Here is a 13,290-nt window from a genome sequence, read left to right as displayed (position 1 = left end):
CTTTTAGCAAAGGTAATAATAAACAAGAATTGCACATGTAACATTAAAACACATTCAGAGGTGCAGGTTAGAACTTTTGCGCAAGAATCATATAGCAAAGAAATCACAATGCGCAGGGTGCATGTAGCACAACACTCAAAATGTCCCTCAGGCCAAATGGCCTCGAAAGGGGCGGAATGCCCTGAGTCTCAGTGTCAGGGAGGTCTGCGCAGGCAGCACAGAACAACAGCCTAAACGTAGCAACTGTCCACTAAGTGCTGGACAGTTGTAAATCACAGATGGGCACACGTTGGAGCCTCGTGGGCTCAAGAACACAGGTGGCACCCAAGAGCCTCTCTGGGGCTCTAGAACAAATGTGGGCGCTGTGAGCCTTCTCAGGCTCTGTAGAACAAAGCACTGCCTCCTCGAGCTTCTGTGAGCACGCAAAACAAAAATGGGACACTGAGCCTCTCGGGGCCCTAGAGCACAGTAAATGGCCCTTAAGAGCTTCAGCGCTCTCCAACAATGAAATGCCCCCCAGAGCCTCTCTGGGCTCTAAATACAACTGGGCGCTGTGGGCCTCAAGCACCTATGGGGCGACGTTGGAGTCCCGCGGCTGGGGACTCAGGAACAACTGCCAATGCCCCCCAAGAGCCTCTCGGGGCTCATAAATCACACAAGGCGCCCGGCGCCCTCGTGGACGCAGGAACTCAAATGCCCCAGGTTCTCGGAGTGGCCCGCTGCCAACCGGGGCCACTCTAAATTCAAAAGACCCTGTCCCTCACTCACCAGGTCTCGCAGGGTCTGCGGAGGCGGGGAAGCACTCGCTGCCGGTCTCCTTGCAGGGCTCCTCTCTCCACACTCGGGGAGCCTCGGGGACTCGTCCGGCTGCTTCCTTCGTCTCCGCCTGGCCTTGTCCTGCCGCGCTCTGCCTGACTTCCCCTGGGGCCGCCAATGGCAGCGCGGCCCTGGGGATACGGAGGCGGGACTTCCGGGTCGCACTAGGCAGCGGCCCGGCAACGGTTCTCGATGCTCCTGGGCTGCGGCGGTGATCACGGGCGGCCAATGCCGGGTGGGCACCGGCTTCAATCAATAAAAATGGGCAAATGCGGCGTGGCAGCCGCTTGGCAGGAAAGTAACAGCGCTCTGCGCGCTATGTCAATTTCGGCACTCCGAGGCGCCAGAAGGCAGAGCTGGGTGAAAATAAAGCGCTCCTAGCGCTATAACCAAAATAGAGCGCTCCACAGCGCTAGCAGGCAAATAAGCGCTTCCAAGCGCTAGGGGTAAAGATAAAGCGCTCCCAAGCGCTAAGAGTAAAACAAAGGCTCCAGCAGGGTCTGGAGGCAGGCAGGGGGGCAAGGCAGGGCCAGAGCCAGCACACTGGGTCTCCAGGCAGGGAGACACCCCAAGTGGCGGTCCTCCTGGCCCCAGCAGCAGCAACAGCCCCCTCTGGCAAGGATCCACAAGTAGAACAATTTCTGTGGGGACACAGCCCCATTTTTATACAGCGAATTCCTTTGTTAGGAGGTGCAGGGTGGGGGGAAACCAGTTGCAGCTGGCTTGGGAGTACCCTTGATGGCCCAACCACCCCTTTCATTCACTGGGGAGGCTTGGGTCATTAGACAAACCACAGGGGGGCGGAGCCAGCATTGTGTGGGGAAAAACCCAGCCCATCCAGGACACAGATCTACTCCTCCCACACATCACTCATGCTGATCTCTCACTCACCACCGGGCAGACCCATCCAGACTTCCTGGAGCCTGGCATGCCAGCCAGCTCCAGCCAATCACGCTCCACTATCCTCACTGCACACATACATCAATGTCCAGAAGTAGCACTTCCCTTCTAGACACATACAAGCCGCACATACCATTGCGCAGCATTCATTCTCACGAGTTCATACATACTAAACTCGAGCCTGCACTCCCCACACATCAGGAACTAACAGGGCACACACATTCCCCATGCATTCCTATGGGAGGGCAGGCCAGCCATACTACACGCACGCACTTTCACTCTGGGACACAGGGAAAAAGTGCGCCAAGACCCAAAAATCACTACACAGGGTCACAAATAAAGGCAAAAAGATTCGGGGTGAACCTGCCCTAAGGCCCAAGTCTAACACTCAGCACTTGACAATTGCACGTTTAACAGGTTATGAATTGACACTGTTCCAGCCACACATAGAAATCAGACGCTGCAACGTTTTAAATCCTGCTACATTGTTACCATCAGTTACTTCGAATTCTGCCACACACGACTGTGTGGAAGTAGTTAACATCATGACAAAGCCAAGACAAGATCTGACAGATATTCCATTACCAGATCCCGACCTGACACTTTATGTGGATGGTTCATGCATGAGAACTGGTACAGGAGAACTAGTAGCCGCGTATGCAGTGACTACTGACACCGACGTTATAGAGACACACCGTATTGACACCCTGTCTGCTCAAGCAGCAGAGCTAGTTGCTCTGACACAAGCCTGCATACACGCCAAGAACCTGAAAGTTAATGTTTACACCGATTCACGTTACGCATTTGGAGTTGTACACGACTTCGGAGTGCTCTGGCAGGAGAGAGGTTTCATGACTTCTCATGGAACCAAGATTCAGCATGGTCTCCTCATTCAGGCTCTGTTAGATGCAATACATTTACCAACATCCATTGCTATCATGAAGTGCAAAGCACATACGAAAGTTACTGACACTATTTCCCAAGGTAATGATCTAGCAGATCGCACAGCCAAGCTCACAGCTCAGACTCCAGACATTTCAGTTAATCCGACACAGACGCACACTCCAGATCCGACTACATGCATGACAGTTAAAGACCCTACTCAAGATGTCATAGATATCCAGTTACATGCTACTCCCGATGAAATCAAGAAATGGTCCGAACAAGGAGGGGTCCAGACAGATCAGGGATGGGTGACAAAGGGTAGAGCCACATGGTTTCTCCCCGACTCTATGGTTCAAGTCATTATTAATACCGCACATAGTCCAGCACATTTAGGAGAAAAAGCTATGTTAGACAGCATCCAGAATATTTGGTTCAACAAGCATTTACGGGCTGCAGCCAAGCAGAAAGTCCGTACCTGTATGATATGTTGTCAGTTTAATCCAGGTAAAAGTGTCCCGGTGGAACAAGGTGGATTCCAGCCCCCTGACCACCCTTTTGAAGTCCTCCAGATGGATTACATTCAGATGGAGCGATGTCGAGGTTTCAAGTATGTCCTTGTAGTTGTATGCGCTTTGTCCAGGTGGACGGAGGCATATCCAGTCCCAGATTACACAGCTGCGACCACTGCCAAGCAGTTGGTTCGTGAGTTCTTCCCCCGTTACGGACTCCCTAGAGTCGTATATTCTGACAACGGCCAGCCATTCTCATCTGAACTCATGAAACATGTGTCCCTTTTGTTAGGGTACCAGTGGAAGTTCCATTGTGTACGCCATCCTGAAGCAGCCGGTCTCGTAGAGAGACATAATCAGACCCTGAAAATCCGAATTGCAAAGGTTTGTCAAGAGAAAGGTGTGGACTGGCTCGTAGCTCTGCCAGTCGCCCTGTTCTATATGCGCATGGTCGCACATTCCAGATCAGGCCTGTCCCCGTATGAGGTCGTTTTCGGCCGCCCCCCTAACATGTGGGGTACTCCTAGACCCCGAAGTATTACCGATGTTTCAAGTAATATGCTGACAGATTACCTAGCTTCCTTGATGTCTGCCCTCAACTCTTGTCGTTCACAGGTTGCCGCCGCATTTCCAGACAATACCGAGGTGGCACCGCATGAAATCGTTCCCGGATCCATGGTCCTAGTGCGAAATTTCGATCGCTCAAGTCCACTGGAGCCTCGCTGGAAGGAGCCCCGACAGGTTCTCCTGGCCACCCGTACAGCCGTGAAGTTGGAGGGACGCAAAGGCTGGGTGCATCTTTCGCACATCAAGACATTTTATGGATTGAAGCCAGTCTCAAAGAACATTTCCCAGGATTCAAAGGACTGCCAAAGTACTATTCTTAAGGACTGTCCCGCAAAAGACACTGATACTGCACCCTCCCTGTTAGAGAAAACTCCGCAACAGGAGTATAAACTCAAGTTAAGGTCTAGTAAAATAAGTCAGCCAGTTTGATTGTCTAAGTCCTCCCCTAGGTGAAACGGTTAGACCGGTTTCTGACATGTATAAAATAGACCCCCATAGTGAGAGAGTTAGTCAAAACTCAATCCGATGTATCGTTTTTCTATGTTTCATATTATTTCTCAGTATTATGATTTCCTGCACCAGTTATGCATTCTACTTGTATTTTCCAGTTTCTCATGTAAATAAGTCTTCTAATGCTACAGTAGAGCACACGTTTAGTGATCTGCCTCCTCATGAACTTTCTTACCGCCTCGCTATGCGTAACAATTCTTTTATCCGCATGTTACATTATTCACACCAGACCAGCAATGCCACTAATTGTTGGGTGTGTGGTCGACTCCCCCCTTTCCAGACCCCGAAGGGAGTTCTGCCACTCTTTCCTTATCCATTTTCACATAATGGTTCGTGTGGAGCATGGTCCACGTTAACGTCATCCTCAACAGATATGTCTTTTCTTAACAGTACATGTTTTCCAGACAAGCAAGGTCTTCCCCACAGAACAGGGTTAGATCTAGAAAACGAAGTTTACAATTTAGGTAATTATTCTTCGAATTTCATGGTCCTGAATGTTCAGTCTGATTCCACTCCAGACTTACCTGCTATTTCAGTACTACCAGTCAAAGGCGAATTATGTGTCCGAAATAATGGTTCCGTACATGTAGGACATAGCGATTGTAATACTATTGTCAAGTATAGTGACAGTGGGAAATCTATTTTCAAAGCTTCCCGTCATTCTTATTTTATTTGTGGTCAGACCGCATATGTTCGTCTGCCCCTCAATTGGGAGGGAACCTGTTATATTGCCTTCCTACTGCCCCCTGTTTTCCTAGCCCCATCTGATTACCATAGAAACACACATCTAGTACACCTTAGACATAGAAGGGAGTCCCCCATTGTCGACTATACTGAAACTGCTCTAGAACAGTATACAGATTTCAATAGAGGTTTTTTCTTCTTTATAGGCCCTATCCAGAATAGTAAACTAATTCGTAGGTTAACCAGAACCCTTGAAGCAGTAGTTAATGAGACTGCCTCTGCTCTAGGTAACTTAACCGAAGAGCAATCTGCTATGAGATTTGTCGTTTTACAGAATCGTCTCGTCCTTGACGTCATATTGGCCGATAGGGGCGGGGCCTGTAGAGTCATCGGATCTAGTTGCTGCATTTTCATTCCTAATAACGCGCCGTCTGTTTATTCAGCTATAACCAGACTCCATAAAATTGCCCATCTGTTACACCAAGACCCAGGCACCTGGACATGGTCCGGTTGGTTCTGGAATATAATTTCCGCTTGGGGATGGAAAGTCTTGTCCTTTCTAGGTATTGCAGTAGCGATCATATTCAGCTGCTGCCTCTGTATACAATGTGGCCCTGCGATTTGCGGCATTTGTGCTACCTCTTGTATTCCTAGTCCCAAGCCCCGTTCTAAAACCCGTTCCCAGAAAATTCGAGACGAGCAAATGATACTGTATGAAATGATAGATGGTATCATGAATATTGATGTTTCCTGATGGAAACGTAGTGACAAGGAGGGAATGTGGAAAAGTAAATTTTGCCATGTTCTGTGTCCCTACGCGTCATCCATCATATGTTATCTATGCATGATTAATATGCATATGTATTCCCCATGTTCGATTAAAGACGCAATTACAGTTGTGTCCACCTCTAGTATGCCAGTTTCCATTTCTCGTGAATACTACGAATATCAGGCCTATGTAAAGCTACGTTGCCACGTTTCTCAGTGTGCACGTTATTTCATTGTAAAGTCCCCGTTTCTAGGCCTCAAAAGGGCCCGGACACCAGATTCAGCTCCTGTCTCCTGAAGCCTCGCTGAGGAGCGATACAGCCCCCACCTGTATCCTCGACCCTTCACTTACTTCCTGCCTCACAGTGCCCGGCTCAGCCTGGCTCTGCCTCTGAGTCTGCCAAGAGTATGTTATGATTCCAGTTATCAGTTCAGCCCTCCTTCTCTGCATTCCTAAAGCTACTGAACTGCATCAATAGTTTCCGTCATTGTCTAGCCCTTACGTCTCCATGTTAGAGAAATACTGCATTTAATGGTCATTTAATATTCTTCATCACGCACTACATGTAGAATAATGCATGCTCCAGTCTTAGAATCAAGTTAGCCTCTCCCCTCCTGACTCTTAGTTTATATCAACATGTTCTCTAAACATCAGATACTAGATACTGCTTAGGTACATGTCGCCCTGACTCTCCAGACTTCAGTCTCTGCTCCTAGTACAGAGTTCGTAGCCCCCAGCTTCTCCTAGTAACACGTCATTGCCAGCTTGCGCGCACCATTAGGTCAGAGGTCCCGGCTCCTTAGGTAGCCCCCTCCATGTTTCCGCCCCATTCATGACATATTCTGTTACGTTTGCATCACATGTCTATGTATACGCCCCTGTTACACCTACTTTCACCCTTATCTTTCGCGACTGCTATTGACCACACCCACCGCTCCGCCTATCGTATGTATTGTAATGCAACTGTTTTAGTATATATGATCGTGTATTGTTATTAAATGTTAGCGCGCTCATCCCAGATCCTGCCCGGCAGCTGTCGGGACCCCCCTGCTGGGCCCTGCCATCCTATTCCTATGCAGGTTGTCCTGTTCCTGTCCTTATGCTGTATTAAACCTGCAAAACTCCTACTACCTCGAATCTTGACTCTTATTTATTGAGCTATCTGTTATTGCTATGCCTAGACAAAAATAGATCCGGTATTATTTATTTATATACCACAGTCTGATCAAAGAAACATATGATATGGAATCTGCATTAGCTAAAACGAGGGGGATCCAATCACTACGGAAACTAGAAAAAATCTGGGGTTCATTTATCTAACATCTCTGGGACATTTATTTGGTGCTAAAAAAAAAAATCTTATGAGTTACTTATATATTTTTTTCTCTTTTTCTCCCTTTTTTTCTTTCTTTTTTTAATGTATATTTTTTCTTTTTTCTTGTTTATTCTGATGCTATGTGTTTGTTGTTTGGTACTATCTCATGTTGATAATAAAAACAATTTAAAAAGAAAAAGAAATAATACTGTTGTATTAAAAATTCCACACTGCAAGCACTTTTTTGTTACAATTTCGTTGTTGACACCGTTTTGTATTTGGTAAATTAACTGTCCACATCTCTTTTAACCTCAGGTAACACCCACATAGGAGGAAGAAATGAAAAAGTTTCCTACCTTCTGTAATGCTCTTTTTTGTGGCTACTTCAACTGTAGATTCTTGAATATCCACAGATGCCAGATTGGATCCAGAAGATTTTTTACAGCACACACCAGTAAGTGACAGCGTGTGGCTCCATGACAAACCAGGACCCGACCCAGGCCTACTTGTTATAGGACCACATGCCAGTGCTGTGGTCTGAAAGGACCTGAATCAACCTTCATTTGATGGGTGGTAGGAAAGCTTTCAATGCCAAATGAATGACCGACAATGCCAACAGGTTGATGTGGAGTCAGGTTTCCACCAAACACCAGAGTCCTTTGATTTCCACCTCTCTCATATGACCTCCCCAAAGCCAGCAGTGATGCATCTGTCATAACTGTCCACTCTGAGTGGGGTAGGGAGAGGGATTTTCTGCTGTTCCAATTGCAGTCAGCAGCAGCAACTAGTAGTCGGGTCTACGCTAGACTTTTCTGCATATGCAGTCAGTGGTGCCCAATCCTGATTTGATGACATATTTTACATCATTCTGCTCATCCTTAATGGACTGCGTCAGGTTGAAAAGTAGGAACAAGTTACTTACCCTCAGTAACTATGTATCTGGTAGACACACAGTCTAGTCGCAGGTTCCTTAACTTAGAATATCCTCCAGGCGCCAGTCTTGATCCGGAGATTTTTCAGCAGTATCTATGCGTGCCGGGGGACGGCGTCGCATGGCTCCGCCCAGACGTCATCCATGGATATGACGTCAGTGGAGCCATAAGTCCCTCCCGGCGTGTTGACGTCAGTTTCTACTGTGAAACTTTTCCACGCCACAAAGCTGAGCCACTACTAATACTGTGAGAGTGTGGGTACAGTGTGCCAAAATCTTTTGAAACAAAATGACAATAAAGAATAAAAATTATGAGAAAACATCACAGTGCATGATAGAGAAAAACACTTCAGACTGTAAAGGACTGAAAGGAGAGAGCAGAGTGCTCGCCCCTAGAAAAAGTTGTGCATAAGCGAAGGCCCATACCCTCCTATGAGGGAAAAACAGCAATGGAAATGAATGTTATGGTAAAGGACAAGCAGTCTGCAACCACATGAATGTGATGGTAATGGATAACAAGACTGTAACAACATGACTGTTATGGCAATTGACATTTGAGCAACAACAAAAAATGTGCAACCATACTTACTATATATGACCAATTGACTGTAGCACAGTCAAATATATCCAAAACTAATGGAGCTAGAATATCCTGAGGGAGGGAAAAAGGACATAACCAATCTGCGCACTGGAAAAGAACCAGGGTTCAAGAGCGTGGATGGATAAATGAGCAAAAAACCCAAATGCAAGAATGGGTGGAGAAACAACATGTAAAACAGAGTAAGACATCCTGACCTGGGAAGGATGTGAAGTAGACTAACATGCATGAAGACAGAGACCACTGGTAGAAAAATCAGTGGGTAAGAACTCAACCTGAAAAGGTCCTCGCAGAGCAGGGACGATGGGTGGGCGTAAGGAATCCGCGGCTAGACTGTGTCTCTACTAGATACATGGTTATCAAAGGTAAGTAACTTGTTCATCTGATAGAGACATCTAGCCGCAGATTCCTTAACTTAGAATAGATATCCAAGCATTACTCCATAGGAGGAGGGCCTGCGACTGAAACCCACCAAGTTCCAAAAGAGAACTAATCTGTCAATAGGATGGACTAAAACAGATGTGTACACCAAGTGCAAGAGTGGCTGACACTAGACTCATGAAGCCCTGTAAAGGAGCAGTACCAAGGAAAGGCAATGGTAACACAGCCCCTCAGAGGACAGTACAAGACATCCCTCGTCCAGGAAAGGACAAAGGGAAATCACAGAAACCAGAATGGTCAGTGCACAATGGAAGAAAATCCATATGCCTTTGTAATGAGAATTAAAAGCCAAACTGTGCGCAGGATCCCATGGATCTGAAAAAACAAAGAAAGCCCCAGAGAAGAACAAAACAGCATTACATAGTCAGAATGTACAAATAAGTATGCACCACAGTGAATGCCAGGAATAACAGGTGTAGAGACAGATGTCACCCCTGTAGAGATCTACAAAACCATGGCTACAAGAAGCTACATATATGTGGATGAGAGGAATACACATAAGCCGACAGTGTGAACCGTGGGAGCCACCCCCACATATGCAAGCTCATGAAACCTAGCCCAGACAGAACACCCACGTTCTGTGTCGTACTTCCGACTCATCTCCTCGTAGGCATACTGACCAAGTATGCTCAGTAGATACATTTGGGAAAGGATACCAACAGAAACCAGGCAGACACATAGGGCTCGCTCTCATAGGAAAAAGAGAGAGAATCTGGGGTTAAGAAACCCCATATACTGCAACATGGAAGAAACAGAGTATGTGTGCCTTCTCGCAGTGTGTATAGATAGTACAATATATATATATATATATATATATATATATATATATATATATATATATCTATCACACACACACATAAATATACACACACACATATATATATATATATACACACTTGTACATACAAACATTAAAAGAAACATCCAACTCCAATGAAGAAGAGGCATGTACTCGAGGTAGGTAGGAATAGGGCTCATTTATTGTAATTCAGGTCTCCCTCGACCCCGCTTTGGATGAGATACCAGTTTCGGCTGCGCAGCATATACAGACACACATACAATATTTATGTATGTTTGTGTATATATATATATATATATATATATATATATATATATATATATCAATCAGTTGCAGAACCCGTTTTTGGAAGGAACCAACATCGGACATCAAAGAAGGCTCTATTCATTTAATAGCAGCTTGCCAGCAGAGGGTATTTCAGGCGAGTAGTATAGCACATCTTGCCAGACGCGTTTCAGGAAAATTACATCCTTTCTTCAGTGGCTTTGGATGGCTGAGGGAAAGCGTTTACAGCACATGACTATCTTAAATACATTACTCCCGCCCCGATGGGCGTGGCCTCACGGCATCCTGGGAGATGTAGTCTGCGCATATTATTACCACAGTGGGTGCATTTCCCAGAGTCTCAATGTCCATAAGTGTTCATGCGCTCAAACTTGAAAACTCTCTGCCCTGCTTTGTAGCTGCCATCAGAGCTTGAATGACTTCTTCCTGCATAGAAGCCAGTCTTGTCCGTTCCGCTCGTTGCAGCAAAGGATGTAATTTTCCGGAAGAGAGGGAAGGAGGCGCTCAACCGAGTCCCAGATGGTGAAAGTAGCTCACGTAAACACGCAGGACGTGTTCAAGGAGCGAAGGCCCAAGCTAGTGGATGCACATATATGTCGACCACACGTCTCCAACCATTGAGACTCCCTAGAAGGTGGAAGTAACGGAGGAGAGGAGGAAGGCAGCGAGGTCGAGGCTGCCTGGACGACCAGCCCTTGAGCCCAAGGGTGGAGGGACAAACAGACAGGGTCATCTGGAGCCGGGCGATGACGATGTGCTATAGCACGATCCACTGGGTACCGCGCCCAAGTCCCTAGAAGAATGACGCACAACGACTCGCCAAAAGGCAGCAAGGGCTCGAAGTCTGCGTCTCCCTGGTGAAGCAGATCCAACAAGGGATCAGAAGGCAGAGAGACTGATGGAGGCTGGATCTGTTGAATTTCAGAAGCTTTGCAAACAACTCCTGCAAATGCTGCACTAGCCTCCGTGGCCATTCTAGGTGGCGACAGCAGATCATCAATAGGGGAAGGCTGCAGGCTAACACTTCCACCAAAAGCCAAAGATTCTGCAGCCCGAGGAGGACCAAGGACCTTTAAGCGTTCCACAGGAACATATCCCTGGGAACATGTAAGCAACACTGGGGGGAGGTGAACCAGGGGCGACATTCTCCATGAGAAAAGGAGCAGCAAGGGACATCACTGGCGTTGAACGACGTCGAGACGGCAGCGCATTGACGCCGACGAGAGCCGACGGAGACTTCACCGACCGGCGTATGGTCAGCGTCAACTCGACATCCACCGCGATGGGAGATGGCGGTGTGGGACGGAGTCTACTTGAAGACAAATCCCCTGCTGCGGCCGCATCCGATGCCATCGCAGGGTGCCTCACAGGCCTGTGCCCTGATGCTGAAGGTAGACTGCAGCCTGACGTCTGACTGGGAAGCCCCAACGGGCCGACTCCAGACGTTGCAGCGACTCTGGAACCTGAAGGCGCCTGGGAGAGGGGCAACCCAAAGATGGCCTGCAAAGCCCGAAAATAGGCTTCCATCTCGGTCCCTGTCGCCCTAACACCGGGAAAAGGTGGGAAGGCGGGGTCAACTGCTAATGGGGCGTATCCAGTGAAGACCGGGAGCAGCGGGCACCAACGTCACGGCTACATGTAGCAGACTGCCTCAGAGACTTTTGCTTGTGCTTACCTGCGGAAAGTAAGCGACATCCACAGGAACGAGGCCACGACCTGCCCCGAGCAGGAGCCTCAGCTCGAGATGGAGACCGGCGACGCTTGGACTCCAAACGGGACATCCGGGTGGACAACAACTTCATACGATGTTCCTGCAGGGACTTCGGCTTCAGCAGCCGACAGGTGTCGCACTTCTCGGAGACGTGGTTCTTACCCAAGCACCAAATATTATTAATAATAATAATAATCCACATTTGTAAAGCGCGAATCATCACCCGTTAGGGTCTCTAAGCGCTGGGGGCCGTCGGGAAGATTAAGCAAGCTATTGCCCAGAGTCACATGGTGCTGGGTTAATCTGCCGCCGGCCCCGGGGATCGAACCGTGATCCCCAGATTCCGGAGTCAGTCACCCTGGCCGCGGAGCCACACCTCTCCCAAATCCCAAATACAGATTGCCTGCGGATCAGTCGCCGGCATGTGCCGTGTAAAGGTCTCATACGATTTGAAGCCCGAAAGCATCGCACACTATTCCTGGACGCGAAAAGGCATCAGGAAGGTCTAATAAACAAAACAGGCCAGAGGAACCGCTTCTCCTGGATCCGCGTTGCAGACGCGGAAAAGAAGAAAATCGATGTCAGCGTGCCGGGAGGGACTTATATGGCTTCACTGACGTCATATCCGTGGACGCCGTCAGGGCAGAGCAATGCGACGCTGTCCCTCGGCACACAGAGGTACTGCTGAAAAATCTGCAGATCCAGACTGGCGCTTGGAGGATTTTCTAAGTTAAGGAATCTACGGCTAGATGTTTCTATTAGATTTCCTTCTGCACTGCCTGCAAAACCTCAGCAGCCATGTCCCACAATGCCTAGGAATACCTACACAACTGGATCTGATGAGTGAAGGGGTAGGCTGGTGGGAAAGAATATTCCTTTCACAAAAGCCTCAATCCTTTTTGACTATCTGGGTGAGTTGGAGGGGAAGAGTTGGAGTTAACCCTGTTATAAGATGCCTGCACTAACAGACTCTCAGGCATAAGGTGATGGGTCAGAAAAGTAGAATCACCCTGAGTAAGCAAGTGTTCTGGGATACTTGCCTACTGACAGGTGGACAAGAGCAAGATATTGCCCAGAAACTCATTAACGTGTAAATCAGGACTTCATTGAATAAGAACAAGGACTAAGCCTGCCCAGGATGAAAAACCTCTGTAAGGACACTGGTTTTCCCTTCACCAGTAGGAAACCGTGATTTCAACTCTTCAGATGACAAAAGCAAATAAGCTGTCTCTTCCATTGGAAGGCCAGGGCAAGTGCACAATCCACTGGCTTCTAAGTAGAAAGTGTCATCATCATATTGTGGGAGTAATTCATCACCATCATCACTGAAAACTAGTTGACTTTGGTCACATTCTCATCTTAACTGTTGCCTTAGCTCTGAAGGGTGGCTCCTAGGTAAAGGCAGTATTTTATCAGTCAGAGAGAACTAAGACTGTACGGGGTACAGACTATTCTGGGACATGACCTTACTCTACATGAATTTGTTTCGGAGTCAGCCAAGACAATAGGAACAGCACCCTCCTCTGGTGCTGACATGATCATAGCGCTGAATTTAAAGTTGGCTCTGGAG

At 47.7% G+C, this 13,290-nt stretch overlaps 1 protein-coding gene across 2 annotated transcripts in view; it reads right to left on the bottom strand.

Moving 5' to 3' along the window:
- The window catches only part of RRN3 (RNA polymerase I transcription factor RRN3), a 423,539-nt gene that overhangs the window by 190,253 nt on the left and 219,996 nt on the right, over positions 1–13,290 (bottom strand). The window lies entirely within an intron of this gene.

Source organism: Lissotriton helveticus, chromosome 10 (genome assembly GCF_964261635.1).
Source record: "Lissotriton helveticus chromosome 10, aLisHel1.1, whole genome shotgun sequence".
NCBI lineage: Eukaryota > Metazoa > Chordata > Amphibia > Caudata > Salamandridae > Lissotriton > Lissotriton helveticus.
The sequence above is the reverse complement of the archived record's forward strand: the minus strand, read 5'-3'. Positions and strand labels throughout refer to the sequence as shown.